This window comes from Panicum hallii, chromosome 3, assembly GCF_002211085.1.
Source record: "Panicum hallii strain FIL2 chromosome 3, PHallii_v3.1, whole genome shotgun sequence".
Classification (NCBI taxonomy): domain Eukaryota; kingdom Viridiplantae; phylum Streptophyta; class Magnoliopsida; order Poales; family Poaceae; genus Panicum; species Panicum hallii.
This window is the reverse complement of record NC_038044.1, coordinates 64,435,410-64,462,640: the sequence shown is the minus strand read 5'-3', so window position 1 is coordinate 64,462,640 and position 27,231 is coordinate 64,435,410. Positions and strand designations below refer to the sequence as shown.

Below are 27,231 nucleotides of genomic sequence, written 5' to 3'. Positions count from 1 at the left end.
CCACATCGCATTGCACTGCACTGCAGCGCCAAGTTAGTTAGAATCCAACCCCGCTTGTTAATTCATTCCTAGCTACATATTTATTATTTAAGTTACTGGTATTTAAAATACAGGGTGAGAAAACTGGTCTAAGTCTAAGGATGCATGGTGTGCTCAATGCAAGTGACAACAAAAATTGCACCCCAATGAAGTGACACCAAAGAAGTATGACAATTGTTCAAGTGATGGCAAGGGTCAAGTGCTTGATATTGTGGCTCTTTTTTTTGAGTGAGTATACAAGAGGGATGCAATGTTGATAGCTTTATCTGTATCTGGATGCGTGCTCAAAATGATCTAATTAACCAAGTGCTAACAAGAAAAACACTTCACGCAATGGGTAGTCTTGGATCTTATCATCAATTGGAATGGGTAGTCTCTGAACGAGCTTTACGTGGAATCCATGGTCGTCGAAATCGGGTATCCAAGTAGAATGTCATGGTTGTTTTCGCTGGGATGTTCCGAATCTATCGGAGGTTTCGGCCCTACCAGAAGCTCCAGGGGTTCCTCCAGACATTGCTATCCATGCATCTCTTTGGTTGGAGTGGCCCATATGCTCCGGGTGTAGCCCGAGGTTCCGTGAGTCAGATTAGGTTCTGAGTCTCAGGAGGATCTTCGAGGTTGGCTCTTTGTGCTAGCAGGATGTTCCGGTTCAGAGCGAAACTTCCAGGATCTATTGTTTTAACTAAGTTTTGAACGTTTTAGTGTTGGAGGTTGGAACCTGCAGCTAGGGATGTAATATCTGGGGTCCACCATAATCGTCCACAAACCCCTTTTCTATTTGTAGCCGCTGCGCACACGAACTCTCATGCATACACAACCCGAAGTTGCTCTCACCTTCTAGATTTGCGTGAGTCTTGAGAAGAAAAGTGAGGCGGGTGAGAGATTGAAACATTGAGTAAACAACACTCAATCCTTAAGTACTCGAGATCATTGCAAGAAATCTTCACATCATTTGTTGCTCTTGGGAATTCAATATCTTTGTATGATGAGATTTTGACATGCCATGATATTGTATAGTCTATTTAGAATTGAAATGCATGTTATGGACTGTAAAAGAACACTTGGGACTGGTTGAGTATGTGTTGCTTAACAATTGATTAGTACATATCATGATTATTAATGGACATGGGCTTCTATATGCATAGAAGTCACGTGCCATAAAATAACTATATGGGCCGTGATTTTCTAAGTTGAGCTAAAGTTCACTGTGGCCCATTATTTTTTCCAGCACGGGGGTTCTCCCCTGATTTCATTACTTGCAAGAAACGAAATTACAGCATTCAGAGTTTAGGAGTCACAGCGATACGAAAAAGGAACCAAAACAGTACTCGCAGCCTAGAACATCCACCAGCGACAGAAACGACAGACAGAACTAGTCTAAGCCAGCAGGCCAAACGCCAAAAGACAGCCCCCTCCTCTCTCTCTCTCTCTCTCAGCTGAACAGATTCTAAAAACTAACTGCTAGGCACAGAAAGACTCCAACTCTGAGACTCGAAGTTTCCATCGTCCGGAGCTCCCCAACGCATCATTGAAGCAGGACCATCCCAATGTCTCCTGGAGGCGCCTCCCGCGGATGCATGCTCAGCGCGATCCCCCGAAGAAGTTCCGCGCCCTCTTCCAGCTCCGCCCTGTCTCCTTCAGCTTGGAGTTCTGCCCAAAAAGAGATGAAAGATGAAGCAATGTCTATCGGGGATCTTACTTTTTTATCTTCAATGCACACGTTATTCCTAGTTCTCCATAGAGCCCAGCAAATCCCAGCTAGTCCCACCATATGGTACTTGCCTGCCATAGGCATAATTTTTTTCACCCAAACCCAAAATTGCTCAAACGTGGTGGGCCTGCAGTCAGCCCCCACCACCATGGCCACCATACTCCAGACGTATTTTGCCATAGAGCATTCAAAGAACAGATGCGTTATGCTCTCGTCGCAGGAGCAGAACATACATTTCTCATCTCCCGACCAACCTCTTCTCAGGAGGTTGTCTTTGGTTAAAATCGCGTTCTGGAAGACAAGCCACATGAACAGTTTGATTTTTAATGGGATCTTGGCTCTCCAGATTCTCTTATTAGGCTCATTGCTTTCATCACTGAAGAGATGTTTATAGGTAGACTTCACCGAGAAGCTCCCTGATTTTTCCCAATTCCACTTTGGTCTATCGTCCTCTCTTCCAATGGCAAAGGAGTTTATCATGTCTAGCAGCCTTCTTAGCTGGTTTTGTTTCCTTTCATCCAGCCAACGCCTGAAAGACAATCTCCAACCTCTCTGAGCCATCCCAGCCACCGAAAGGGAGTTCTCATTACATATTTCAAACAGTTCGGGGAATTTATCTTGAAGGGAACAGGCACCACACCAAGTGTCTCTCCAGAAATCAGTCATCTTTCCATTCCCTACCACCATCACCCTCCCTTGCAGATAAATCTCTCTAACTTTGAGGAGATCATTCCAAACCGGGGAATTTGTCGGTTTCACCTTCAGTTGGGACACACAATGTTCTTTAATGTATTTTTTCCTCACAATCTCTTGCCAGAGTCCTTCCCCCATCTCAATTTCCCACAACCATTTACAAAGAAGACTCCAGTTCATCTTCCTTAGATCTTGAATTCCTACACCCCCCCCTTTTTTTTTGGTTTGGCAATCTTGCACCACTTAGTCAAGTAGTATTTTCTCTTTATATTCCCTCCCTGCCAAAAGAATCTTTTTCTGGTACTATCCATTCTTTTGTGAATAGTTTTTGGCAGTAGGTACATTGACATGAAGTAAGTGGGTAAGCTGCTCAGACAAGCTTGGATCAAAGTTGCCCTTCCTCCAATAGACATAGCACTCCCCTTCCAGCCATCAAGCCTCTTTAGCATTTTTTCGTCCAGGATCAGCCAATCTTTAACATGGAGTCTGGATCCTGAGACAGGTACCCCCCAAATATTTGATTGGCCAAGAGCCAGTGGCACAGTTGAACATGTTCGAGTAAGCCAAAGCCTTTGATTCATCCTCAGAAACCATTATCACCTCACTTTTGTTAAAGTTTATTTTGAGACCTGACATGTTTTCAAACAGGTATAGCAACAGCTTCATATTTCTAGCCCCTTCTACCTCATCTTGTAGGCAAAGTATGGTGTCATCTGCGTACTGTAGGATTGCCACCCCATTATCAATATATTCCTCTGAGCTAGGGAAATCATCTTAGCCAACGCATCAGCAGCAATATTGAACAATAGGGCTCCTTGTCTTACCCCTTTCCCACATTGGAAATAGCTCCCCATTTTGTCATTCCCTTTGACACTGAGGGTCCCACTTGTCATGACTTGCCAAATCCAATCACACCATTTGCTATCAAATCCTCTCTGTCTAAGGCACTCCAAAAGGAATTTCCAGCTTATTTTGTCATAAGCTTTTTCGAAATCGAGCTTTAGGATCAGACCGTCTTTATGTTTTACTCTTGTGTCATGGAGGATTTCATGCAGACTCATGTCATGACACCATCCATTATGTTTCTACCTTTGATAAAAGCATTCTGAGCCTTATTTATAATTCTGTCCATGCAACCCTCCATTCTCATCAGCAGTGTCTTTGTGAATATTTTGTATACAACATTGAGTAGGCAAATCGGTCTGTACATCTGAATTTGGTTGGCTTCCTCTGTTTTTGGAATCAAGGTTATGGTCCCGTAATTAAGCCTACCAATGTCAAGCTTAAGATCATAGAAATCATTGAATAAAGCCAAGATATCCTCTTTTATCACTGACCAGCAGGCTTGAAAAAATTCTATTGGCATGTGATCAGGGCCAGGTGTTGTATTTGTTTCCATAGAGAACACCACATTTTTAATCTCTTCCACAGAGAAAGTTTTAATCAATTCTATGTTATCAGCTGCAGTAACTTTCTCTTCTTCATGCCTACTCCCAGGTTCCAAAGAAAGGCTTGGGCCAACTGAAGGCCCAAACAAATTTTTTGTAGTATTGAGTTGCATGCTCGAGGATTTCTTTGTCACCTTCAATGGATGAGCCGTTGTGCATCAACTGAATATAGTGTTCTTCCTTTTCCTTCCATTTGCGACTCTATGAAAAAAGTTTGTATTGTTGTCACCCTCAATCAACCATTTGGAGTTTGACCTTTTATGCCAGTACAACTCTTCTTCCTTAAGAAGTCTGAGAAACGCAGTTTGGATGAAAGTTTTCCTTTCCAGAATATCACTAGGACGAATTTGGGCCTCCTCCATTTTTTCAATCTTGAGCAGTTCCTCTTGCAGAATTCTTTTGTATTTTTTGGTATGCCCTCTCAGGCTCTGTCCCCAACCTTTTAGGAATTTTTTCACTCTTTTCAGCTTAATATTCCACACATCAACGGCCCCTTCAGCTCTTATCCTCTTTGCACCAGATTTCAGAGGTTTTGGGAGGAAGTCACTATGTTTAGTCCAAGATGTTTCAAAAACAAAAGGTCTAGATACCTGGGTAGTTTCTTGTTCAGAGCACAATATCAGAGGATTGTGATCTGACATAAGTCTGGGGATTTTTCTCAAGTTTGTCAAAGGAAACTGAGATTCCCAGTCATCACTCATCAAAACCCTGTCTAGTCTTTCTAGGGTGGGGATCATCCTGATTATTGCTCCATGTAAAGTCACCTCCATTCAAAGTCAGATCTCTCAGCTCATATGTGTTGATAATATAATTGAACATGTCAGTAAATTTGTTGCCATGGAAGTTTTTATTTTTTCTGAACTGTATCTCAGTATATTGAAGTCACCTCCCACAATCATTGAATATTGTCTTTTCAGACAGATTTGAGACAACTCAGTCAGGAATAGTTCTTTTTTATCATCTTGTGCTGGCCCATATACAGTGGCCAACACTAGTTTTTTTCTGCAATTTTTTGTCCATCACATTGGCCACAATAGAGAAACTACCAGTTTCAAAATTTATCACCTCCAGCCTTTCATTTTTAACACCACAAAGCATCCCACCAGATCTGCCATTGGCTGGGAGCCAGTGCCAGGAGAAGGCCTTACCCGGGTCAACTTCTCTAAAAAACTTATCAATGTATTTTCTCTTGATAGTCTCTTGAAGGCCAATAAAATCAGCATGATAATCAAACATGAGCTCTTTTAGAAATGTACTCATACCCTTTTTCGAAACACCCCTACAATTCCAAATTATCCCTATCATTTTATTTGACTTTGGTGTTTTTGGCCCTTTTCTGAGATTATACCTAGAGCAAATCTGAGGTATATCTCCATCTGTCATATCCACCCCATCAAGAGGTTGGGGGATACTGTTTGACACTTTCTCTTAACAACGGGACTTTTCTTTTTCTTATTTTTTTTCTTGTTGTCACCAGCTGGAAACCCTCATCTTCAGAGGTGTCAGAGTGCCACTCAATCATTTTAACCTCCTCAAAGGGGAGTGTATCATGAGTAATAGGTTCTTTCTCATTTTTCAATTTCTCATTCCTCTCTTGTAAATTATCTCTAGCTAGTTCAATATCTTTCAGCACATCAATTTGTTCCAGTTCAATATTAGCAGTGTTAACCCCCATTTTGTTAGCTCTAATCATTAATTCTTTATTCCCAAGAACTGCAAAGGAATTCTGGGAAGGGAGTGAGTTACCTTCAAGGTTCTTCTTGGACTTGATTGCTTCAGCTTTGACTGCGGCTTTCACATGCTGCATCCCTTGTTCCTTAAGTCTGGAGCTGTCTTTTTGGTTGAGCCATCACTTCATCCACTGACTTAGAAGTGTTGGAGTATTGTGGCCCATGGAGGCCCATGACATGTACATTACCTATATACCCAATTAGGATTTTGGAATAAACTGAGACACTTACTCTTACATGGTATAGAGCCTAGTCTCCTCCTCCTCCCCTCCAGCCCGCCGCCGTTGCCGCCGCCGCCGGCCACCATGGCCGGCCGCCAGCCGCCGGCCCCTCCTCCTCCTCCCCTCTCCTCCTTCCCTCCCCTCTCCTCTTCCTCCCCCTCCTCTGCTACTGCTCGCGCCGCTGCAGGCGCCTGGGCCGCCGGGCTGGTCCTCGAGGTGGGAGCGGGCGATGGGCCGGCCGCGGGCGTCGCTGCGGGAGCCGCGGGCGCCGCGGCTCCTCTGCTCCAGGAGCCGCCGGGCGCCGCCGCCGCGGCCGCCGCGTCCCCTCTGCTCCGGGCCCCTGCCGCCCTGGGCCCCCTGCTGCCCGACGCCGCCCCTGCCGCAGCTGCTGCTGGCACGGGCGCCGGGGCTGCGGGACCCCAGCCGCGCGCCACCGTCGATCCGGCCACCCTGCGGGCTGCTGCGCAGCTGCTGCAGGCCGCGGGCGCCGATCCGGCCGCCCTACAAGCCGCTGTGCGGCTGCTGCCGGCCGCGGACGCCGATCCCGCAGCCGCCGCCGTCGCACGTTCTGGCCTCGGGATGGCGCCCGAGGATGGGCCACTCTCCGGCGCCGCTTTCCGTGGACAGCAGGCCGACGCCGCTCTCGCCGCGGCCCTCCTCGCCGCCAAGTCGGAGGCTTCGGCGGCCCAGGAGCGGGTCCGTGCGGCAGCCCTCGCCTGGGAACACGAGCGCGCCACGGCCGACGCCCTCGCTCTCCGGGTTGCCGAGGCGGAGCGCTACCTCCGCATCTCCTCCGGCCAGCCCGTCGACCCTGAGCCCGGCACCTCCTCCTCCTTCCAGGCCCCGCCCGCTGGATCTGGAGCCCGGTACGATCTGACCGAACCCATGGTCGCCCAGCTCCACCTCTAGGCTGCCGGCGTCCAGAACATCAGGGCCCTGGTCTCCGTCCTCCTCGACCCCGCGTCCTCCTCCTACGGCCGCTGGCCGGACCAGGTCCTCCTCACCCTCCGCCGCTACGCCCTCGACGACCACGTCCTCGTCGACTCGCCGATCGAGGCGCGGGACATGGCGTGGCTGCGTCTCGACAGCGTCGCCTTGTCCTGGATCTTCGGGACCATTTCCCTAGATCTTCAGGACCTCGTCAGGACCCCCGGCGGCACTGCGCGGCAGGCTTGGGTGGCGCTCGAGGGGCAGTTCCTCGGCAACGCCGAGTACTGCGCCCTCCAGCTCGACGCCACTTTCCGCACCTTCGTCCAGGGGGACCTCTCCGTCGGTGAGTACTGCCGGCGGATGAAGCGCATGGCTGATGCTCTTCACGACCTCGGGGATCCGGTGTCCGATCGGGTCTTGGTGCTCAATGTCCTACGGGGCCTGAGTAGCACCTACGACCACCTGAAAGTGTTGGATCACCCGCCAGAGGCCCTTTCCCACCTTCCTACAGGTCCGGGACGACCTCGCCCTTGAGGAGATCAACAGGGGCCTCGCGCCCGGAACCTCCTCACCCAGCCCCGCCGCACTCATTGCTGCTCCACCGGCCTCCTCCGCTGCTCCTGCCACCTCCCTCCTTGGGGCTGCTCCCGCCGGGCAGACCGGAGGAGGGGGGGGCGTGGACGTCGCCGGCGACGGGGTGGTGGTGGTGGCACTGGTGGCCCTGCTCCTGGGGATTCTGGTATCGGTGGGGGCCGTCGGGGCGCGCCGACCTCGGCTCCCGCTCCTGCCCCTGCCCCTGGAGGTACGCCCTGGCCATCCTTCAGTAACCCCTGGTCAGGGCGCATCTCGATGTGGCCGTTCCAGGGTCCGGCAGGGGGGCTTCGTCCTCAGCTCCATCCGGCGGCCATGTTCACTGGTGCTGCACCATTCTTCGCGCCGTCCTGGACCTCGCCCGCTCAGCCTAGCCAGCAGCTGACCTGGCCTGGAGGGTGGGACTAGGCCGCTCTGGCGCAGTCCTTTAGCACCATGGGACTGACACCGCCGGCCGGCATTGAGTGGATTGCCGACTCGGGTGCCTCGTTCCACACCACTCCTGATGCCGGTATCCTCTCTTCTGTCCGACCCCCACACCCCTCTTGTCCTTCTTCTATCATGGTTGGTGATAGGTCTTGCCTTCCTGTCACCGCCGTGGGTTCTGCTCCTCATCTTCCTAATATTCTTGTTGCCCCTCGAATGGTTCACAACCTTCTTTCACATTTGCCAGTTTACTGCTGACAACTCCTGTTCTATCGAATTTGACTCCTCTGGTCTTACTGTGAAGGATTCGGCTTCCCGGCGTCCACTTCTCCGATGTGACAGTCCGGGGCCCCTTTACACCCTTCGGCTTCCTGCTTCCACTGCCTCGCCTTCGGCTTCTCTGTCCGCTGCTTTTGCCGTGACACCTTCTTCCACCACCTGGCACCGCCGGCTTGGTCACCCCGGCCGCGACGTTTTGGCTCAGCTCAGCCGTAGTACCGATGCTCCTTGTACTAAGGCTCCTGCTGAGCACCTCTGTCATGCGTGCCAGTTAGGTCATCATGTTAGACTTCCGTTTTCTTCTTCCTCTTCGCATGCTGCGCATGCTTTTGATCTGATTCACTATGACCTGTGGACATCTCCTGTACTCAGCATGTCTGGTTATAAATATTATCTGGTCATTGTTGATGATTTTTCTCATTACTCTTGGACTTTTCCTTTGCGTGCCAAGTCTGAGACCTTCCCCACCCTCCTCCACTTCTTTGCCTGGGTGTCCACTCAGTTCGGCCTCACTGTTAAGGCCGTCCAGTGTGACAACGGGCGGGAGTTCGATAACTCCACCTCCCGGTCCTTCTTCCTGTCTCAGGGTGTTCAGCTGCATATGTCTTATCCGTATACCTCCCCTCAGAACGGCAAGGCTGAGAGGATGATTCGCACGACGAACGACGTCGTGCGCACCCTTATGATCCAGGCCTCTCTGCCCCCACGCTTCTGGGCTGAGAGCCTCCACACTGCCACCTACCTGCTTAACCGTCTCCCGTCCACTGCTTCTCCTGCTCCCACTCCACACCACGCTCTCTTCGGTACCCCTCCTCACTACGACCACCTTCGGGTGTTCGGGTGTGCGTGTTACCCTAACACCTCCGCCACCGCTTCTCACAAGCTGGCGCCCCGCTCGACTCGTTGTGTGTTCCTCGGGTACTCCCCTGACCACAAGGGGTACCGATGCCTTGACCTCACCTCTCGCCGCGTTCTGATCTCCCGACACGTCGTCTTTGACGAGTCGGATTTCCCCTACTCTACCTCCTCTACACCTTCTCCTGACCCTGAGCTGGAGACTCTGTTTCCGACTGACCCGGTGGTTCAGCCACCGTTACCTGTCTGTCCTTTCCCTGCAGGTTTCCCTGGCACGCCGGCACCATCTCCGGTGATCCCTGCTGCGTCGAGCGCGGCCCCGGTGCCCGCGGTCGCGCCACGCGAGGTCCCCGGACCTCCGGTCGTGCCGCGCGCGGCCCCGGTGCCTTCCCGTACTCCTGCGCGGTACGCCCAGCCGGTGCAGGTGTACCGGCGTCGCTCGGCGCCGGCCCCGCCACCACAGCGGTACGCTGAGCCGGTGCAGGTGTACCGGCGTCGTTCGGCGCCGCCTCTGGCGCCGCCTCCTGCTCCGGAGGCTCCTGCGACGCCGCCGCCGCTGCCTCCTCCGGCTCCCTCTCGGGCCGAGCCGGAGCTATACCACCCGCCAGTCATCCATCGGAATCCTCGGCATCTCCATCCCATGGTGACTCGGCGGATGGTGTCTTAGGCCGCGACTTCTCTCCGCCGCCGAGGGAGAGCCGCGGGTCTCTCCGATACCCTCCTCTGTCCGCGACGCCTTGGCGGATCCTCACTGGCGTCGCGCGATGGAAGAGGAGTACGCGGCTCTTCTTGCCAACCAGACGTGGGACCTCGTGCCGCGTCCGTCTGGTTGCAATGTGGTGACTGGCAAGTGGATCTGGACGCATAAGCGTCGGGCTGATGACACCCTGGAGCGCTACAAGGCTCGCTGGGTTCTCCGGGGGTTCACTGAAGCGTCCCCCCCATCAGGGAAGACTTAAAAGTGTTGCTTTATCAGTCCCAGGAGGCTGATAACACTTTTATTACATCAGATGGTACATCACCGTACAACTCTACGCGGTAATGGGCAGTGAAGCGCCACTATCGCGAGGATTACAACCAGAACCCACACAACTACACTAGCTACGAACAAAGGATCATCAGAGTCTTGCGCCATGCGGAATCCAACGGTGGCCTCAACCACAGGCAAGACTGGGTGCAGGACGAAACCCTACTCGTTGTCTTCGGGGACGTAGTCTGGGTCTTCCACTGTAAAAGTAAGAATGGGGTGAGTACGAACGTACTCAGCAAGTCCAATCACACCCACGGAAGGGGGTATAATAGAATTTAATGCACAGGATAATCCAAGGATAAGGTTACGGTTCATTTGCGGAAAACACAGTTATATGCAGGGGTTCGTTTTAAAAGCACTTTTCAAAACAGGTTTTCTTATACCAAGGAGCACACAGTGTTGATCCACACAGGATCCAAGTTTGAAAATGCTACCGGACTCCCCGTCCGCCGTAGCACACGGCACAACTGCCGGACACTTTCCAAACAACTCACACCAGCCCATCCATTCCCAGAGAGAAACACTAGTTATGTGACCACACCATAACTTGCCCAGTACCGTGGGCACGGCTATTCGAATAGATTTTTAACTCTGCAGAGGTGTGCAACTTTACCCACAGGTGGGGTACCACAGCACGAACACCTTAGTGCCGGTGCAGATCCCATCGAAGCCCTTACCCACCTTAGCTAGACCTGACTAGCCACCACGGGATTTATCAAGGGGTCATTCGACCTACCACCGAGGTTTAACCGGGGCATAAGTCACACAGAGCTTATCCCGTCTCCTTGATCACCCGTTGCTCCCAGCTCTCCTGATGGCTATCAGACTAACTAGTGGGGTTAGGCCAAGCCGTTGCCCATACAACGGTCAAGTGGTTTGCACGACAGGAAGTTAGGTGAGACGACACATCAACTCGGTCCTTAGGGGTGACAAGATGGATATCTCCCCTCCACGCTCAACCACACAGGTACGAGCACACCAACGGCAATTCACACAGAAATGCCATCCATCCCGTCCGACTCGTTTCTCAAATCCACATTTTACCCTTTCCCACACACACGCATTTTCTTTGTATAATCAGGTGGTCAAGGTATGGTTGTCACAACAAGTGTGGCTATCCTACCATGGTTACGACACGCAAAACCATGAAGTTTTATAAAACAGGCCATCGGATTGTGTTTATAAAAACTAGGACAAAAACATGCATCAAAGGGCGGAATTGAACTTGCCATCGTCAAACCCTTGCGGGAAGTCCTGATCGAAGCACTGTCTTTCGGGTTCGGGGTCGCAGTACTGGTCCTCAGTTGCTTGGTCGCGGTCGGGAACCTCGTCGTTCACTCCGTGTCCTACGACGCAAACAAACAGACACACAATCAAGCGAAAGAACTAAAAGCTTTTATCGTTGGGCTTGAATCGGGAATAATTTAGTTACGGAGTTAGGGGTGGTATCTCTGGGTGGTTTCTTGATGGCATGGCTAAAACTATACTATAAAAGGTGTGGTAAAGTTTCGGGTCGATCGGAGGTCGTTTCGCGCATAAAATGACGCACTAAAGGTGGTTTCAGGGCTTAAACGGGGGTCCAGGGGCTCATTCGCGATTATCTGAAATGGGTAGGGGCCTAATTGCAAAACCCAGCGATACCCAGGGCATGCTAGAGGGGGTCGGGCATTGTTGGGTTTTTATGTAATGGAGGGATTCAATTCGAAATAATAGAATGGGCAGGGTTTCTTTTGCGAAAGGGGGCTATTAGAGAGGGGGGGTCCTTATTTAGAAAAGAGAGCAAGGGCAGGGGGTTATCGGGCATTTTGCCCATTCTTCCTCCTCTCCCGTTGACAGGAAACAGGGGAGGGAGGGGGAGGTCCGGCGGCGGGAATCCCGGCCGGCCCGGGGCCTGGCGGCGGTCGGGGCGGGGGGGAAAAGAAGGAGGGAGGCGAGGGGGTCCTATTCCCCTCCTCACCTCGGCTTGGGACGCAGCGAGGAGGCGGGACCGTGGTGAGGGGCGGCGGCCGGTGGTGGCACGCGCGGCGGCGGCGCTCGGGACAGGGGGAAGAGGGTAGGGGCGGCGGTGGTGGTTGTGGTGGTGAAGTGCGGCGCCGGGGGGGGGGGTATTTATAGGGGAGAGGGTGGTGAGGCGGAGGCCCTCGGGGGTGGCGGCCGGCGGGCTGCACGGGGCGCCATTAATGGTGCCCCGGCGGCTTGCGGTCGTCGCCGTGCGGCGTGGCCTCCGAGGGCTGGGCGCTGTGCGGCCACAGCGGCCAGGAGGGGACGGCGCGCGCGGTCGGGCAGGGCGCCAGCGACGGGCGGCGCGGCACGCGCTCGTGCGCGCGCGGGCGGCGCGGCGAGGTGCGGGCCTGGGCAGGGCGTGCGGGCCACGGGCGGCGCGGCGAGGTGCGTGGCCTGGGGCACGCGGAGCACGCGGGGCGGGCGCGTGCGCGCGGCACGGCCGGGGCGGTGCAGGCGCTCGGCCTGGGCGGCGTGCGGGCGTGCGGCAGGGGAAGCCAGGGAGGGAAGAGAAAGAGGGAAGGAGAGGGAAAAAGAAAGAAGGGAGGAGAAAGAAGAAAAGGGGAAAGAGAAAAGAAAAAGAGAGAAAAGAAATGGAAGAAAGGAAAGGAGAGAAGGAGAGAGAGAGAGAGAGAGAGAGAGACGTGTCGGCGCCGGTCGCGGCGGCGACCGCGGCCGGTCGGCCACGCGCGCGGGATTCGCGCGAGGAGAGGGAAAAGGAAAAGGAGTCGCGCCGGCGCTAATCGCGGCGGGCGATCGCGCGTGAGTGACAGGCCAACGAGCGAAGCGGAACGGGATAGTGACCCCATTAGGTTTTAGGGTTTTGGCGTCGAACCGTCTCTACGAGTTACTCTGACGTGTGAGCGGAGCGGCGGTCAGGCTCGCGTCGGCCGTCGGCGTGGCGATGAAACGGAGGGAGTCAGGGTTTTGTGGCGGATGAATTTTCGGTCAGGGCACCTTAGCGCGTAGTTTAAATTCGAAATTTTCGGGGCGTCACATTCACCCAGCGGCCTGGTGTGGACTATGATGAGACTTTCAGCCCAGTCGTGAAGCCTGCTACGGTGCGCCCTGTCCTGTCGCTTGCGCTCTCGCGCTCTTGGCCTGTGCACCAACTGGACGTGAAGAATGCGTTTCTTCACGGCACTCTGTCAGAGACCGTCTACTGCTCTCAGCCAGCAGGATTTGCGGATTCGAGTCGTCCGGATATGGTCTGCCGGCTCAACAAGTCTCTCTATGGGCTGAAGCAGGCTCCTCGGGCTTGGTACTCTCGGTTCGCCACATTCTTGCTGACATTGGGGTTCACCGAGGCCAAGTCTGACACGTCTCTTTTCGTCTACCGCCGAGGGGATGAGACTTCTTATCTGCTGCTCTACGTTGATGACATTGTTCTCACCGCCTCCAGTCAGCAGCTACTTCAGAGTGTCATCTCCTCTCTGCAGCAGGAGTTTGCTATGAAGGATCTCGGTCAGCTCCACCACTTCTTGGGCGTCACTGTTGAGCCTCGCCCGTCTGGTCTTCTCATGCACCAGCGGCAGTACGCACTCGATATCCTGGAGCGGGCTGGGATGACTGATTGCAAGCCCTGCTCCACTCTTGTCGACACTCAGGCGAAGCTGTCCGCTGATCTGGGTGATCCGGTGGCTGATCCTACTGCCTACCGGAGTCTTTGCAGTACCTCACCTTCACCAGGCCGGACCTCACCTACGCTGTCCAGCAGGTCTGTCTCCACATGCATGATCCCTGGGAGTCACACCTTGCTGCGCTGAAGCGTCTCCTCCGCTACGTCCGTGGCACTGTGGACCTCGGCTTGGTACTTCATCGCTCGTCTTCTGCTGAGCTGGTGGTCTACACCGACGCTGACTGGGCTGGCTGCTCGGACACTCGTCGCTCCACTTCCGGCTACGCCGTCTTCCTGGGCGGTAACCTGGTCTCCTGATCGTCCAAGCGGTAGCCGGTTGTCTCTCGCTCCAGTGCCGAGGCGGAGTACCGGGCTGTCGCTAACGGCGTAGCGGAGGCGTCCTGGCTACGACAGCTCTTGGCGGAGCTCCACAGCCCGCTCGCCAAGAGCACGCTCGTCTACTGCGACAACGTCAGCGCCGTGTATCTCTCCACCAACCCCGTCCAACATCAGCGGACAAAGCACGTGGAGATCGACCTACACTTCGTGCGCGACAGAGTCGCAATCGGCGATGTACGGGTCTTCCACGTCCCGACTACCTCCCAGTTTGCTGACATCTTCACCAAGTGGCTGCCCTCCTCGACCTTCTCGGAGTTTCAATCCAGCCTCAACGTAGCCGGTGGCTAGTTGTGGCTGCGGGGGGGTATTTGCCCTTGTTCTCTCTTCTTATCTAGTCTTGAACACCGCTGCGCCGATTGTTCAGACTGCGGGGGGTGTTGGAGTATTGTGGCCCATGGCCCATGACATATACATTACCTATATACCCAATTAGGATTTTGGAATAAACTGAGACACTTACTCTTACAAGAAGTATCAGCCTCATTTAGTTTCTCACCCTGTTTGGGCACCTCAGTCTCAAGCCCTTCCCTGCACACAGCTTTCTCAACAGTGCTCTTTTCCCAGCCTGCGGGCTTCTCTTTATCTTTCTCTACATCCTCATATCTCTATTTCTTGTGACAGCCCAAAGCAGCCCCCATCATTACTATCCTCCTGGCTTGACCACTCCACTTCGCCCTGTTCAGCAGTTCGACGAAACCGGCTACCGGACCGTACTCAACCGATTGAAACCGTCGTGCTGGGCCGTCACACAGGTCGGTCCCAAACCCGCTCAAAAACCAGACATAACGGGAGACGTTGCCGGTGTGCGGGTTGAGCCCGATAAACCCGCTGAAAGTGTGAAAGGACCTTAGGAGCTCGCAGACAGGCGTGGATAGACTAATCTGAAATTTAAAATATTTTGCAAAGAGTCAGTGACACAGATGCTCACATATTTCGGATATATATTTAAATACTCTAGATTTTGTGTCCGGAGTTTTCAGAGATATTGTCCAGAGAGTTTAGGTACGAAACGATCTAAAAAAATAAAGATACTAATGCTGTAATTTAGATCAAGTAAATTTAGAAAAGCTAGTGGTATGTTTAGAGTGTTTCTCACCGGTTATGTTACCAATAGTTCAAAGTAAGGTGACACGGAGAGGTAAGGATTTATTTTCTGAAGTTCACTCCCAAAGGAGCTACATCTCCGTTGAGAAAGAGTTTAAGAGACGGTGCTCAAGAACCTTTACGCTCCTCCCTAAGGACGAGACCGCTCCAATCCAAGATCACTTACTATGAAATCCTTCGAGAGGATGGCGAGTACAAACTTCATGTGGACTCACAATACGGCCGAGCACTCACAAGCACACCTAGCCGTCCAGAAGCACTTAACTCCAAGAGCAACAAACATCAGTCACCGGCTTGATAAGGATCTAGTGGTCAAAGGATTTGAATAGCAGCTTACTAAGCACAAATCTCTCCTCTTGCCACACTCACACTAATCCTGAATAGAAATTAGTTAAAGATAGAAGGAGGGGTGTGAGATGGCTCTTTCAAGGTGTTTCAGACTGTGCAGCATGAAAATGTGTAAGAGAGCTGACCGTTGAGGGTAGAGATATATTTATACCCCCACTTTAAAAACTAGCTGTTGGAGCAAGAGGTGCCTATTTGCCCGGATACTCCGGATACTGGCGTCTGGACACTCCGTACCTAGAGAAATCTGATGATGACGGTGAACAGATACCCGAAGACTCCGGATATATATCCGGATTCCGAACTCAGAGTCTCCGATTTCACCGGGGACACTCTCAAGAATATCAATGTGATTTTTTAGCTCGCAGGTATGTGTATGAGTTCTGTTTAGCATCTCGATTGTACAGAGTTTCTATACTCAAAAGTAAGTAAATTTTGGCTTTTTATTTTCTTTTTCATTTTCTCTTGAGGGTCGTATTTCATCGTATTTTGCTTATTCAACTTTAGAACTGAAAACATGCTGCATAATGAGGTTAAACATATATGATTACCAAAATCCACTTATGGATCTGGATATCTTTCGAAGTCGATTTAATCATAAAAAAGAGGAGGAGGAGGCAGCGGCGGTGCGGATGCCGCGCGACGGCGTCGCTCAAGGCCTCGAGGTCGAGGCTGTGCTGGCGACCGAGGCAGCGTGGGAGCAGCGGGACGCTATTCCCTCAACATGGACCTGGACTCGCCACAGCTTCTCTCGAAGCAAGGAGCCGATGGGTCGATCTCCACTCCCGATTCGTCTGCACTGAACAAGGTTGCCTTCTATCCCTTCTTTTATCGCTGTTCCCATTCTGCTCCTTTAGTTTTGTGATTGTTGCAGCTTTAAACCCTAGCTTAGATCGACATGAATATTTCGTTCTTGTGGATTAGGATTACATTGCTAAGAAAAGGGATGGTTCCAGGCTACATGTGGATTGGGATTAGATCGACATGAATATTTCATTCTTGGAGGGTAAGAAGAGGCACTGAAACTACAGGCACTGCCGTTTCTGGGCAGATTAGGAAGTACTGGTATCTTCATTAAAAGGATTAGTAGAGAGCAGCACTTGACAGATATAGGCGATGTGGGTATGTCAGGGATGTAGATGTTGCTCCTTACCCTATAATTATACAGTTCTGTTGCTTCAACACTGGAATATGTCCTATCCTCCAGTAGCTTAGTACTCCACCGACAGTGATAAGCATGCATTATGTGAATTCGTACAAGCAGATAGATCAATCTTGAGAAACTACTTGCACTACAATTAAGTTTGCCTATTAATTTACTGCATATGAATTTCATGCCTATATGTTGACCATATACTATCATCAATTCATGCCTATATGATATCAGCATTCTCTATTTCAGGATAACCTAGATGGTGAAGAACAATCTTTACAAGTACCTGCTGCAAATCCCTTTGAAGATAGCAATGACAGAATCAATAGGTTAGTTGCCATGCATAAAAGTTTATCAGAAGCAAATAAGGCATCACTGCTGTCTCAAGTCAAGAAGCGAAAGAGGTCAACTTCAGCAGTTGATGCTTCAAATACTGTACATATAAGCGAAACAGATCAACTTCAGCAGTTAACTAGCTCTCCCACTCTGATCTCTCCAGTTCAGAACAGAAGCAAAAGAGTTGGGTCAAAGAAATCACTTGTTTGGAAGCATTTTGATACAGGATTAAGGGGCCAGGATCCTATTGCAACATGCAAATATTGCAGGCAAGTATATGCTTGCAATAGATCAACTCATGGAACCAGCACCCTATGGCACCATCTAAGGTTCTTATGCTAGCAAGAGCCACTCAAGGGCCAGGACTTGCAAAGGAAGAACCAAGGAACACCGAAACATTCTTTTAGCATCGAAGATTGTCGCAAAGCACTTGCAGAGGTGGTAATAATTGATGAGATGCCTTTTAAATCTGTCGAAGGTGAGGGATTCAAACGATATTCCAAAGTACTGCAACCCAGATTTGAAATCCCTTCTAGAATCACAGTAGCAAGAGATTGTATGCAGCGATATGTTGAAGAAAAACCCAAGTTAAAGAAGATTTTGAATAATCACAGAATCTGCCTAACAACAGATACCTGGACCTCGAAACAAAATTTAAGTTATATGGTTCTCACTGCTCACTGGATTGATGATGACTGGAAGCTGCAAAGACGGATCCTTAATTTTTGTTCAGTAGCAGATCACAAAGGAGAAACTCTTGGGAAAAGGGTTGAAGAATGTTTGTTGGACTAGGGTATTGATCGCATATTCACTATCACGGTTGACAATGCATGTCCTAATGACAAGTTAATTGAATACTAATGGGGTAGCAAAGATTGGAATGGAGTTGTGTTAAAGAACAAATTTCTTCATGTGAGGTGCTGCGTTCATATTGTCAACCTAGTTGTGAAGAGTGGACTGGAAGAACACAATGACTCTGTCGAAAGAATAAGAACAACAGTAAAATTTGTGAGGTCTTTACCTTCAAGGTTGAAGATTTTCAAGAAATGTGCAGAATTGGAAAAGATATCAACCAGAAGTCTTTTGTCCTCAGATCTGGAGACGAGATGGAATGCTACCTACCTTATGTTGGACAATGCAGAAAAGTTCGAGAAGGCTTTTGCAAGACTGGATAAAGTGTGCAGACCTTTCAGAGCTTATTTTGCCAACAAAGATCCTCCCACTGCAGATGATTAGCAAACCGCAAGGCGCATATTCTGTTTCTTGAAACTAATTGAAAAGGTCACAACTCGCCTCTCCGCTTCTTTACATGTAACATCAAGTATAGTTTTTCATGACATAATGTTGATGCGCGCAAAATTAAGTGAATTTGCTGGTGGAGAAGATCCAACATTATCTTCGATGGCGTATCTGATGAAACTAAAATTTGAGAAATATTGGGAAACAGAAGGCAATCTGAACTACTTATTGTTCATTGCTGTCATTTTGGATCTGAGATACAAGCTTAAATATTTGGGATATTGCTTAGAACTTCTGTATGGATCATGTGGGGGCAAGAAATTTGCTGAGAAAATTGAATCAGCTCTCAATGAATTATTTGGTTCCTATGTGAAAACTGTCAATGACTCTTCTTCTTCTATCAATAGAGGATCAAATCAAGCTCCAATTCAAATCAATGTAAACGAAGAGTACGAAGAGAACCCGTGGGATATGCTAGCTACTACCCAAGCTACTAAATTTGAACAACATATGGAGGAGATTGAATATGAATCAAGTGGGTCAGAATGATCAAGGTATCTAGCTGATAAACGTGAGAAGATAACTAAGGAGTTTGATATATTGGAATATTGGAAAGTGAACTCCAATAAATATCCAATATTATCTCTTTTGGCAAAGGATGTGCTAGCTGTTCCTGCTTCTACAGTGCCTTCAGAATATGCTTTTAGCACAGGTGGAAGGATTATCGATCTCCTCAGATGCAGTCTATCAACTGACACAGTTGAAGCTTTAATTTGTTCACAAAGTTGGCTACAAACATCACAAAGAAAATTAAGTGTAAGAGAGGCTGCTGGAGAGGTCTGGGCATACGAGGAGATTAGAGAAGGTACTATTTTTGCAATTGAGGAGAATTGTCGCCTTATGTGTGTCAAAGTTACTAATAACTCCGTTTCTTTTTTATATAGAGTTTGTTTCGAAGGACTGCACTGATAAGCAACACCATATTGGTACGCCTCTTTCTCAACTTGCTACAGGGCTGAATAGTAGTAATTATTCAGCGAGCAATAGCACAGTTTGCATGCCCATTACCATTATTTAACACCTGCTGCATTAGAGGTTATTCATTTCATTTAGCTGCAGAATTCTTTGTTATGCTATTAATGATAAAGCTTCTTTTCTTTGTTACGCTACAGATTTCATTGAGCTGGACACATAGCCAATTGATGCAAGTATGAGAGTATTATTGGTTATGCTGGTCTAAAGGCAGCATCAATTTTGTTTATATTTTGGTTATGTTAAATTATTGTTTAGGCCCCTGCTATCAGAAATCCTGAATTGAACTGGCAGATATCTCACCTACACAACATGAACAGTACCCTAGCCATGTTTTCTTTCCACACTAGGCTAAATTCTGTTTAAGTTAAATTACTAGCATCTCTAACTAAATCAGAGTGTTTTTCGTTGAGCTTGGTGTTGTTTCAACCATAATGTTCAAAATTAATATTCCTGAGTTTCTCCACTTGAAAAATATTTGATATGCGTTTATTCACAGCTTTTTTTATTGCCAAATGAAGTATAGAAGCAACGAACATAACTATGTAAGCCTGTTAGGCTCCTCCGACCAGCAGGAGGACCAGCACAGCATGCTGCGAGAGGATGGATTCACCAGCCCGTGGAACCCGTGAAACCAATCAAACCAACCCAACCCGACGTAGTATTTAGCCCGCCATCAGCCCGTGTAGAGCCAACCCACCCGGACCAACACAGTTTCATTGGGCTGGTTTGAAAACAAACCAGAAACCAGAAAACCCGGCCCATGAACATGGCGAGCCCCACTGCTGGAGCCTGGAGATGAAGCTTTCTCAACCTCTTCAATTTCTTCCGCCTCTGTAACTTCTTCAAGAGCAGCCAGCTTCGTGGTTGAACTTGGTACAATTAATTTACCATACAGATACCAGAGATAGGAATCTCCATACTACCAGCAGCAAGGGCACGCTTTGCTTCAATTGCAACCAAAGGATCGATCACTTTTGGATGTAGAGATGTTAGTCCCGTACTCATTGATCACAGCAGATTTGTGGTTGTTCAGAGGGAAGGTCCACAAGCTCCTGATTTCCAGGTTTTGAAAAGTCCCAAAGTTAAGGAGTTCTCCCCCAGGAGAGATGATATCATCAAAGCATAAGCCTGGATCATCACTATCTTCAGCACTGGACTCCCTCTCCTTCCTCTTAAGGGAATTTCCGACTTCAGGAAGCACAATATGATCATGTCCCCTTTTGTCCACTTGCACAGTGGTAGCAGACTGTGGCCCATTATGGCCCATCCCTTCATTAAGCTCACTTATGCTATTTTCTATTTTAGACCTTAACCGTTCCCCATCCTTTCATTAGGTATAAGGATCACCACGGCAGCGATCATGTACAGATCGTCCAAAGATTCTAAGTACCACCAAAGAAAAACATACTTGGCATTTGGCAAAGCTAGCCCAAGTGCATACGCGCACGCCATCAAAGAGAAAAGCTATCAGCAGATCATAAGACTTAGTGTCATGCTGATGATCGAGTTCACATCTACTACCAGAAAACAGCTTTTTACTACCAGTTGGAAATGCCCTTACTGCTGGATTCTCATCTGGTACTAAGTAACCAAGACTAAAAATCTCAATATTTAGTACCAGGGACTTACTCGGTACTAAAGCCACCTTTTAGTATCGCGCGGTACACAACACATTTGAATAGACGAGAGATGTTTTTCTTTTGAATTAACCTGTGCAAGACCCTTTGATACCGGATACTAAATAGTACATATTAGTACTGGTTGGTCTTACCATTTGGTATTAAAGACCTCTAGAATCCTCCATCCACCACAAATATATCGGTGGGAGCTGGATCCGGCAATAAAGATTGCATTAGTATCAGATCCGATTCTTACCGGTATATTTATAGTGGGTGGATGAGGAATTTTCTAATAGTGATTGTGAGAAATGCCCTATGTATAACATAAGCACAAGTCTACTACTCACCATCAAGGGCCGTGAACTACATGAAGTCTTCCTACTTCCTGATCCGTGAGACTTGAATTTTTCAGTTTCTACAACCAAAGCTGAAATTACATTGTTCACGACCGATAAGGCTAACATCTTTGCTTGAAGCCAATGAGGCTCATGGACTTCACTACACTACTCCAAATACCTCCACCGCCGGTTGAAAAGTGACATCACCATCGGTTCGGTCGGCCGTTGGATTAGGGTCGACAGTGATGTGATAAACCATCACCGCCGGTTCCTCACCCGGCGGTGTTGCCACTTTCACAATAATAAAAGAACAGCGACACAGCGGGCACACGCACCGCCGCCATCGCCCCGCATGCTCCACCGCCGCTGCATCCAAGCCCCACGCGCCACCGTCGTCGTGCCGCACGCTCTGCCGCCGCCAATCCAGCTCCTTGGGCCCCGCCCGCCGCATCCGAGCCCCGCATCCGCGTGCCGCCTCCGTGGGCCCCTCGCGTTGCTCCGCACAGCCGCGGGACCGCCGCTGCTGCATCCGTCGTCGGGAGGGGAGGAGGGGAGGGCAGAAGGGGAAGGGAGGTGGCGGCCAATGAGGGGGAGGAGAGGCCACGTGTGTGGTGACTGCGGGGGAAGGGAGGGGCGGCAGTGGAAGGGAAGGGAGATAGCGGTAGAGATGAGGGGCAGTGGGGGAAGGGAGATTGGGAGAGGAGAGAGGACCGGGAGAGGAGGGGAGGCAGGGAAGAGAGAGAAAGACTAGGAGAGAAATAATGAGAGGGAGAGGGAAATAATATTAGGGTGGTGATCGTAATACAGCCAGGTTGTAATAGCGGTGATGGTCGTCGAACTAATCAATCACCGCCAGTTCGTATTACGACCCACGGTGATATCTACTATTACCGCCGGTTCCATACTGACGGTGGTATTTACTATTATCGCCGGTTCCATATCAGCAGTGATAGACTGTTACCGTCGGTTTGAATTAAACCGGCGGTGATAAAACGTTTGCAATGATCTGATCTAGAAGCAATATATAATTAACTGGAGGCCTCTTGTTACATACTACTCGACGTAATTAATTGTAGATTATAATTTAGACTGAGTGCATAAAAGATATTTCACCTATTTGTTATTTGTATGTTCTTGCAAGTTTACTATTAACTTTCTATACAGATGTGTACTCGTATGCCCGTACAAGTTAGCAATATGTATATATGATAGATCCTTAACTTCTAGAAAGCTCCTCGAGGGAACGTTCTACGGAATACTCCTAGATGGCTTGGCATTGACCGATGAGCACCAAAGCATGTGGTGTTTGCATGAAATTTGTGAGGTCTTTAATTTCACCTCCGCAAGGAAAGAAATCAAGGTAGTGAATTCTAAGGTAGTTTGTTGTGGTTTCTTAGTAGGGGTAAATCGTTGAAAGAGTTTTAAATTATTTGTGAGCTCCTCAGCAAATAAGTAGGCATCTAGATGGGTTAGACCAACTTCTTTCGTTAAACAAATCGTTTGTCTCCATTGCTCTTTATTGTGTTCTTGTCTTCCATATGAGCAATTCTTATCGATCTACTTGTCCTTGAGCTTGTGATTGTAGAAATTTAGAGGAATCAGGATACTAAATCTCCTACAATACTTGGTGACAGATAGAATCCTTTGTAGACATATTCACTCACGATCTAAGTTTTCTATAACCCTAATGTGGGACGGGCTGATATGGACGTTCCGCCAAAAGGCAGAGGGTCGCTAGTTTTAATGCATAGTTTTATGATACAGTTACCAAGACTGAAAACTAAGTTATTGTGTTGGTTAGATTTTTATGATGATGAAACTCCTCTCTACCCTATCTGCAAATTTAACCCTCTTCGCTTCCCCTTCCTTTCCTTCCAGATGACATTAAGACCCTTTATCCTTGTTACGGCTCTATACCTCCCAGAGGTTCCGGCTTCACCAGACACATGCTTCGTGCTACAGTGAGAAGCTGCCTGCCCTACCGTGGACTCCTGGTTTAATTGCACATGGACTCCAGATTAGCGAAATTGACACCAACCAAATTGAAGGGAAAATTCCGTATGATGAATATGATTTGCAGGTTATATAGTTTGAACTTTGAAGCATTAAATCCGGCCGCGCAACAAACAACGACCCCCAAGAGGGTTGCAATGCATTGCATCTTGTCAACTAAACTAATGATTCCCTCCAATTTTTTTTTAAAAAAACAATCCACTTGCAGCATTGCCGTCCTGCCGAGGCAGGCAGGATTCCGGGTCCAACTCCCCCGGCTTCCTTTCCTCCCCGGCGCGGCAAGGCTCGCAAAGTCAACGCCCGCCTCGCCTCGCCTCGCCTCGCCTCGCCGGCGTTGCCATCAATCAATCCACCCCACCCCAAGTGAGCTTGAGCATCGCAACCACCCTCCGTCTCCGACCCACCCTCCTATGCGCGCACGCGCACGAGCACGCGCGCCCCTCCCATGGCGCCGCCTCCCTCCTCCACCTCTCCCGCCTGATCCTCCTCCTCTCGCTCGCCGCGGCCGCGCCGGCGCGCCTCGTGCCCGTCCAGTACCTCTACCCTCCCTTCAACCTCACCTACTTCCACTTCATCGACACCAACGGCGTCTTCCTCCTCTCCCCCGGCGCCAACTTCTCCGCCGCCGTCTACAACGCCGGCGCCACAGAGGCCTCCGACTCCCAGTCCCGCTTCTTCTTCTCCGTCCTCCACACCACCTCCCGGACCCCAGTCTGGACCGCCACCGCCGCTGGCTCCACCATCCTCGAGTCCGTCGTCCTCTCCCTCTCCGCCACCGGCCTCACGCTCTTCGACCCCTCAGCCGCCCAGCCCGACCCCGCATGGTCCACGCCGCGCCTCCGCGACCCCGTCGCCGCGCTGCGCCTGCTCGACACCGGCGAGCTCACGCTCATCGACGCCCACAACGCCACGCTCTGGTCCTCCTTCGACCGCCCCACGACACGCTGCTCCACGCCCAGCCGCTCCGCCTCGGACTGCCGCTCAGGTCCTCGGCGTCCGGCAACGACCTCTCCCCCGGCGCCTACCGCCTCGTCCTCACCCCCAACGACGCGCTCCTCCAGTGGGCCACCTCCTCCTCGCCGTCGTCGTCGGCGGAGGCCTTCCTCACCTACTGGGCTCTCTCCTCCGACCCCGCTGCCGTCCAGGACTCCAGCCACGCCGTCGCCTCGATGGCCGTCAACGCCTCCGGCATCTACCTCCTCGCCGACAACGGCAGGGACACCGTCTACAGGCTTCTCTTCCCCTCACCGCCCGCCTCCAAGGGCGACTCGCGCGTCCTCAAGGTCGACCCTTCCGGCCGCCTGCGCGCGCTCACCCTCACCGCCGGCGCGACCGTCCCCACCGTCTGGGCCGCGCCGGCCAATGACTGCGACCTCCCGCTGCCGTGCCCCTCCCTCAGCCTCTGCACGCCGGGCGGCAATGGCTCCACCTGCATGTGCCCTGACGCCTTCAGCACCTACTCCACCGGCGGCTGCGCGCCGGCCGACGGCACCGCGCTGCCGGCCATCCCCGCCGACAGCTGCGACGCCGGCGCCAAAAAGGCCGCGCGCTACAGCTACGTCAGCCTCGGAGCCGGGATCGGCTACCTGCCGACCAAGTTCGCTCTGCCCGATACCTCCGGCGACGCGCTCCCGGCGTGCCGCGACCTCTGTTCCGGCAACTGCTCCTGCCTCGGCTTCTTCTACAGGAACTCCTCCAGGTCCTGCTTCCTCCTCCACAACCAGATCGGCTCCGTCTTCCGCGCCAGCGCCGACGCCGCCGTCGGCTTCATCAAGACGCTCCCGTCGCAGCACGGCAAAGGCTCCTCGTCGTCCTTGAGCCTGATAACCATCGTGTTCGGCATCGTGCTCCCCACCGTGGCGGCCGTGCTCATCTCCTTCCTGCTCTACGCGATGGGCGCGCAGTGGCTCAGGAAGCGCCGGCCGCAGCACCTCAAGAAGACCAGCGGCAGCTGGTTCAAGCTGCCGGCGATGCTGTCATCGTCGCGGGCGCCGTCCTCCGCGCCGTCGGGCAGCGGGGACGACCTCGACGAGGACGTCCTCATCCCCGGCCTGCCGACCCGGTTCACGTACGGCGAGCTCGACGCCGCGACGGACGGCTTCAAGTGGCAGATCGGCTGCGGCGGGTTCGGGTCCGTGTTCCGGGGCGAGCTCCCCGACCGGAGCACCGTGGCGGTGAAGCGGATGAACGGCCTGGGCACGCAGGGCCGGCGCGAGTTCCTGACGGAGATCGCCGTGATCGGCAACGTCCACCACGTGAACCTGGTGAAGCTCCGCGGGTTCTGCGCCGAGGGCGCGAGGCAGCTGCTGGTGTACGAGTACATGAACCGGGGCTCCCTCGACCAGACCCTCTTCCGCGCCGGCGCCGCCGCGCCGGAGTGGCCGGCCCGGCTGCGCGTGTGCATCGGCGCGGCGCGCGGGCTCGCCTACCTCCACGCCGGCTGCGACCGCAAGATCCTCCACTGCGACGTGAAGCCGGAGAACATCCTCCTGGACGACCGCGGCGGCGTGAAGATCGCCGACTTCGGGCTGGCGAAGCTGATGAGCCCGGAGCAGTCGGGGCTGTTCACGACGATGCGCGGCACGCGCGGGTACCTGGCGCCGGAGTGGCTTATGAACGCGCCCATCACCGACAAGGCGGACGTGTACAGCTTCGGCATGGTGCTGCTGGAGATCGTGCGCGGGAGGAAGAACTCCAAGAAGCAGGAGGAGGAGCACACCAGCGGCGGGTCCAGCGCGGGCAGCGCGTCCTCGTCGGAGTACTTCCCGGCGCTGGCGCTGGAGCTGCACGAGCAGGGGCGGTACGGGAGCTGGTGGACCCGAGGCTGGAGGGCGCGCCGACGTTGCGCAGTGGCGCGGGTGGTGCGGGTGGCGCTCTGCTGCCTCCACGAGGACGCGGCGCTGCGGCCAGCCATGGCCGTCGTGTCCGCCATGCTCGACGGCAGCATGGACGCGGGCGAGCCCCGGGCGGAGCTGCTCCGGTACCTCAGGATGTACGGCCGCGGCCTCGTGGACCTGCGGCCCGCCGGGTGGATGGCCAAGGGCTCGGACACGACCGCCGGCGTGAGCAGCAGCTGGTCGCCGCCGTCGTGCGTGTCGGCGCAGCAGCTCTCAGGGCCCAGATGACAGTGACACCAATCAAACTTGATTTTGTGTTACCGTAGCATGCTTAATTAGTACTAGTATAGGTCAGCAGCTGCTGCTGCTGCTTCCTCCTCCTCCTCCTCCTCTTTTGGGGATTTTTTGGTAACTAGTTATTTAATTTACATCCTACTGGCTAGTAACAGACAGTCTTCTCTTTCATTTTTGCACAGACAAATTAAATCTCTAACTCTTAATACTATTGTCTATTGGCCGCAACGCAACACATACATGTAATGTAAACTCAAGCACATTTGTTTGTTTGTGGGCAAAAAAGCAATAATTTAGCCATGCTTCGTTCCATTGGCCAAACAAACATGTGAATTGGGTATACTGCTGCTGCTGCTGCTGAAGAGGAAGAAGAACTAAACTGTTGCAGAGGACTTGCTATTTCTCTCTGCATCCATTCCAGCCCTGCCTGCACCTCCCTGGCCTCTAGCTTGGTCAACCCAAACTGATCATCTGGGGTTAGTTGATTCTAAAATCAATCTTCATCTTCCTCCGAGGTAGCATCTACACGGTACTGCTCCCCTACCTAGTACAATAAACAAATAGTGGAGTACTCTACAGATCATGGAGAACAAAAAGGAAGAGCAACACGAATCTTCACGAGGAAGGAAATATTTAGTTTAAAATTCAGGCTTAACGTTTGATGAGCAGTCAAGCAACTGGACCGTCAGGATGTGTATACAACTATAATAAACATACAAAAAAAATAGAAGCAATAGAAAAGGCACTATTAGTTACCGCCACATCAGCTAGCTAGTGCATCAAGCAAAATACCGTCTGAATTGAGTTTTGCCCACAAGATCGCAGCAGACTTTTGACCCCTGAATCTGGTTCGTTGTTGGGATGATGCATGATGATTTAATTTTCCCCAACTCACCCTACAGATGAAAATTCAGAGTAAACACAAGACAGAATGATCGAGACGGAGG

At 51.5% G+C, this 27,231-nt stretch overlaps 1 long non-coding RNA gene and 1 pseudogene across 3 annotated transcripts; both read left to right on the top strand.

Annotated features, from left to right (window-relative positions):
- The first annotated feature begins 16,011 nt into the window (after window positions 1–16,011).
- On the top strand, window positions 16,012–19,511 carry LOC112884196. 3 transcript variants are annotated; one of them, XR_003227052.1, is made up of 5 exons: window positions 16,012–16,191; window positions 16,345–16,426; window positions 16,823–19,013; window positions 19,093–19,134; window positions 19,321–19,511. It is a non-coding gene; the product is annotated as an uncharacterized LOC112884196 (long non-coding RNA). The 3 variants fall into 3 exon arrangements; XR_003227053.1 differs by lacking the exon at window positions 16,345–16,426 and having other exon boundaries at window positions 16,012–16,228; window positions 16,823–18,190; window positions 18,556–19,013; XR_003227051.1 differs by lacking the exon at window positions 16,345–16,426 and having other exon boundaries at window positions 16,012–16,228.
- Window positions 19,512–23,146: 3,635 nt separating this feature from the next.
- Window positions 23,147–26,438, top strand: LOC112885668 (annotated as a pseudogene).
- Window positions 26,439–27,231: the final 793 nt, after the last annotated feature.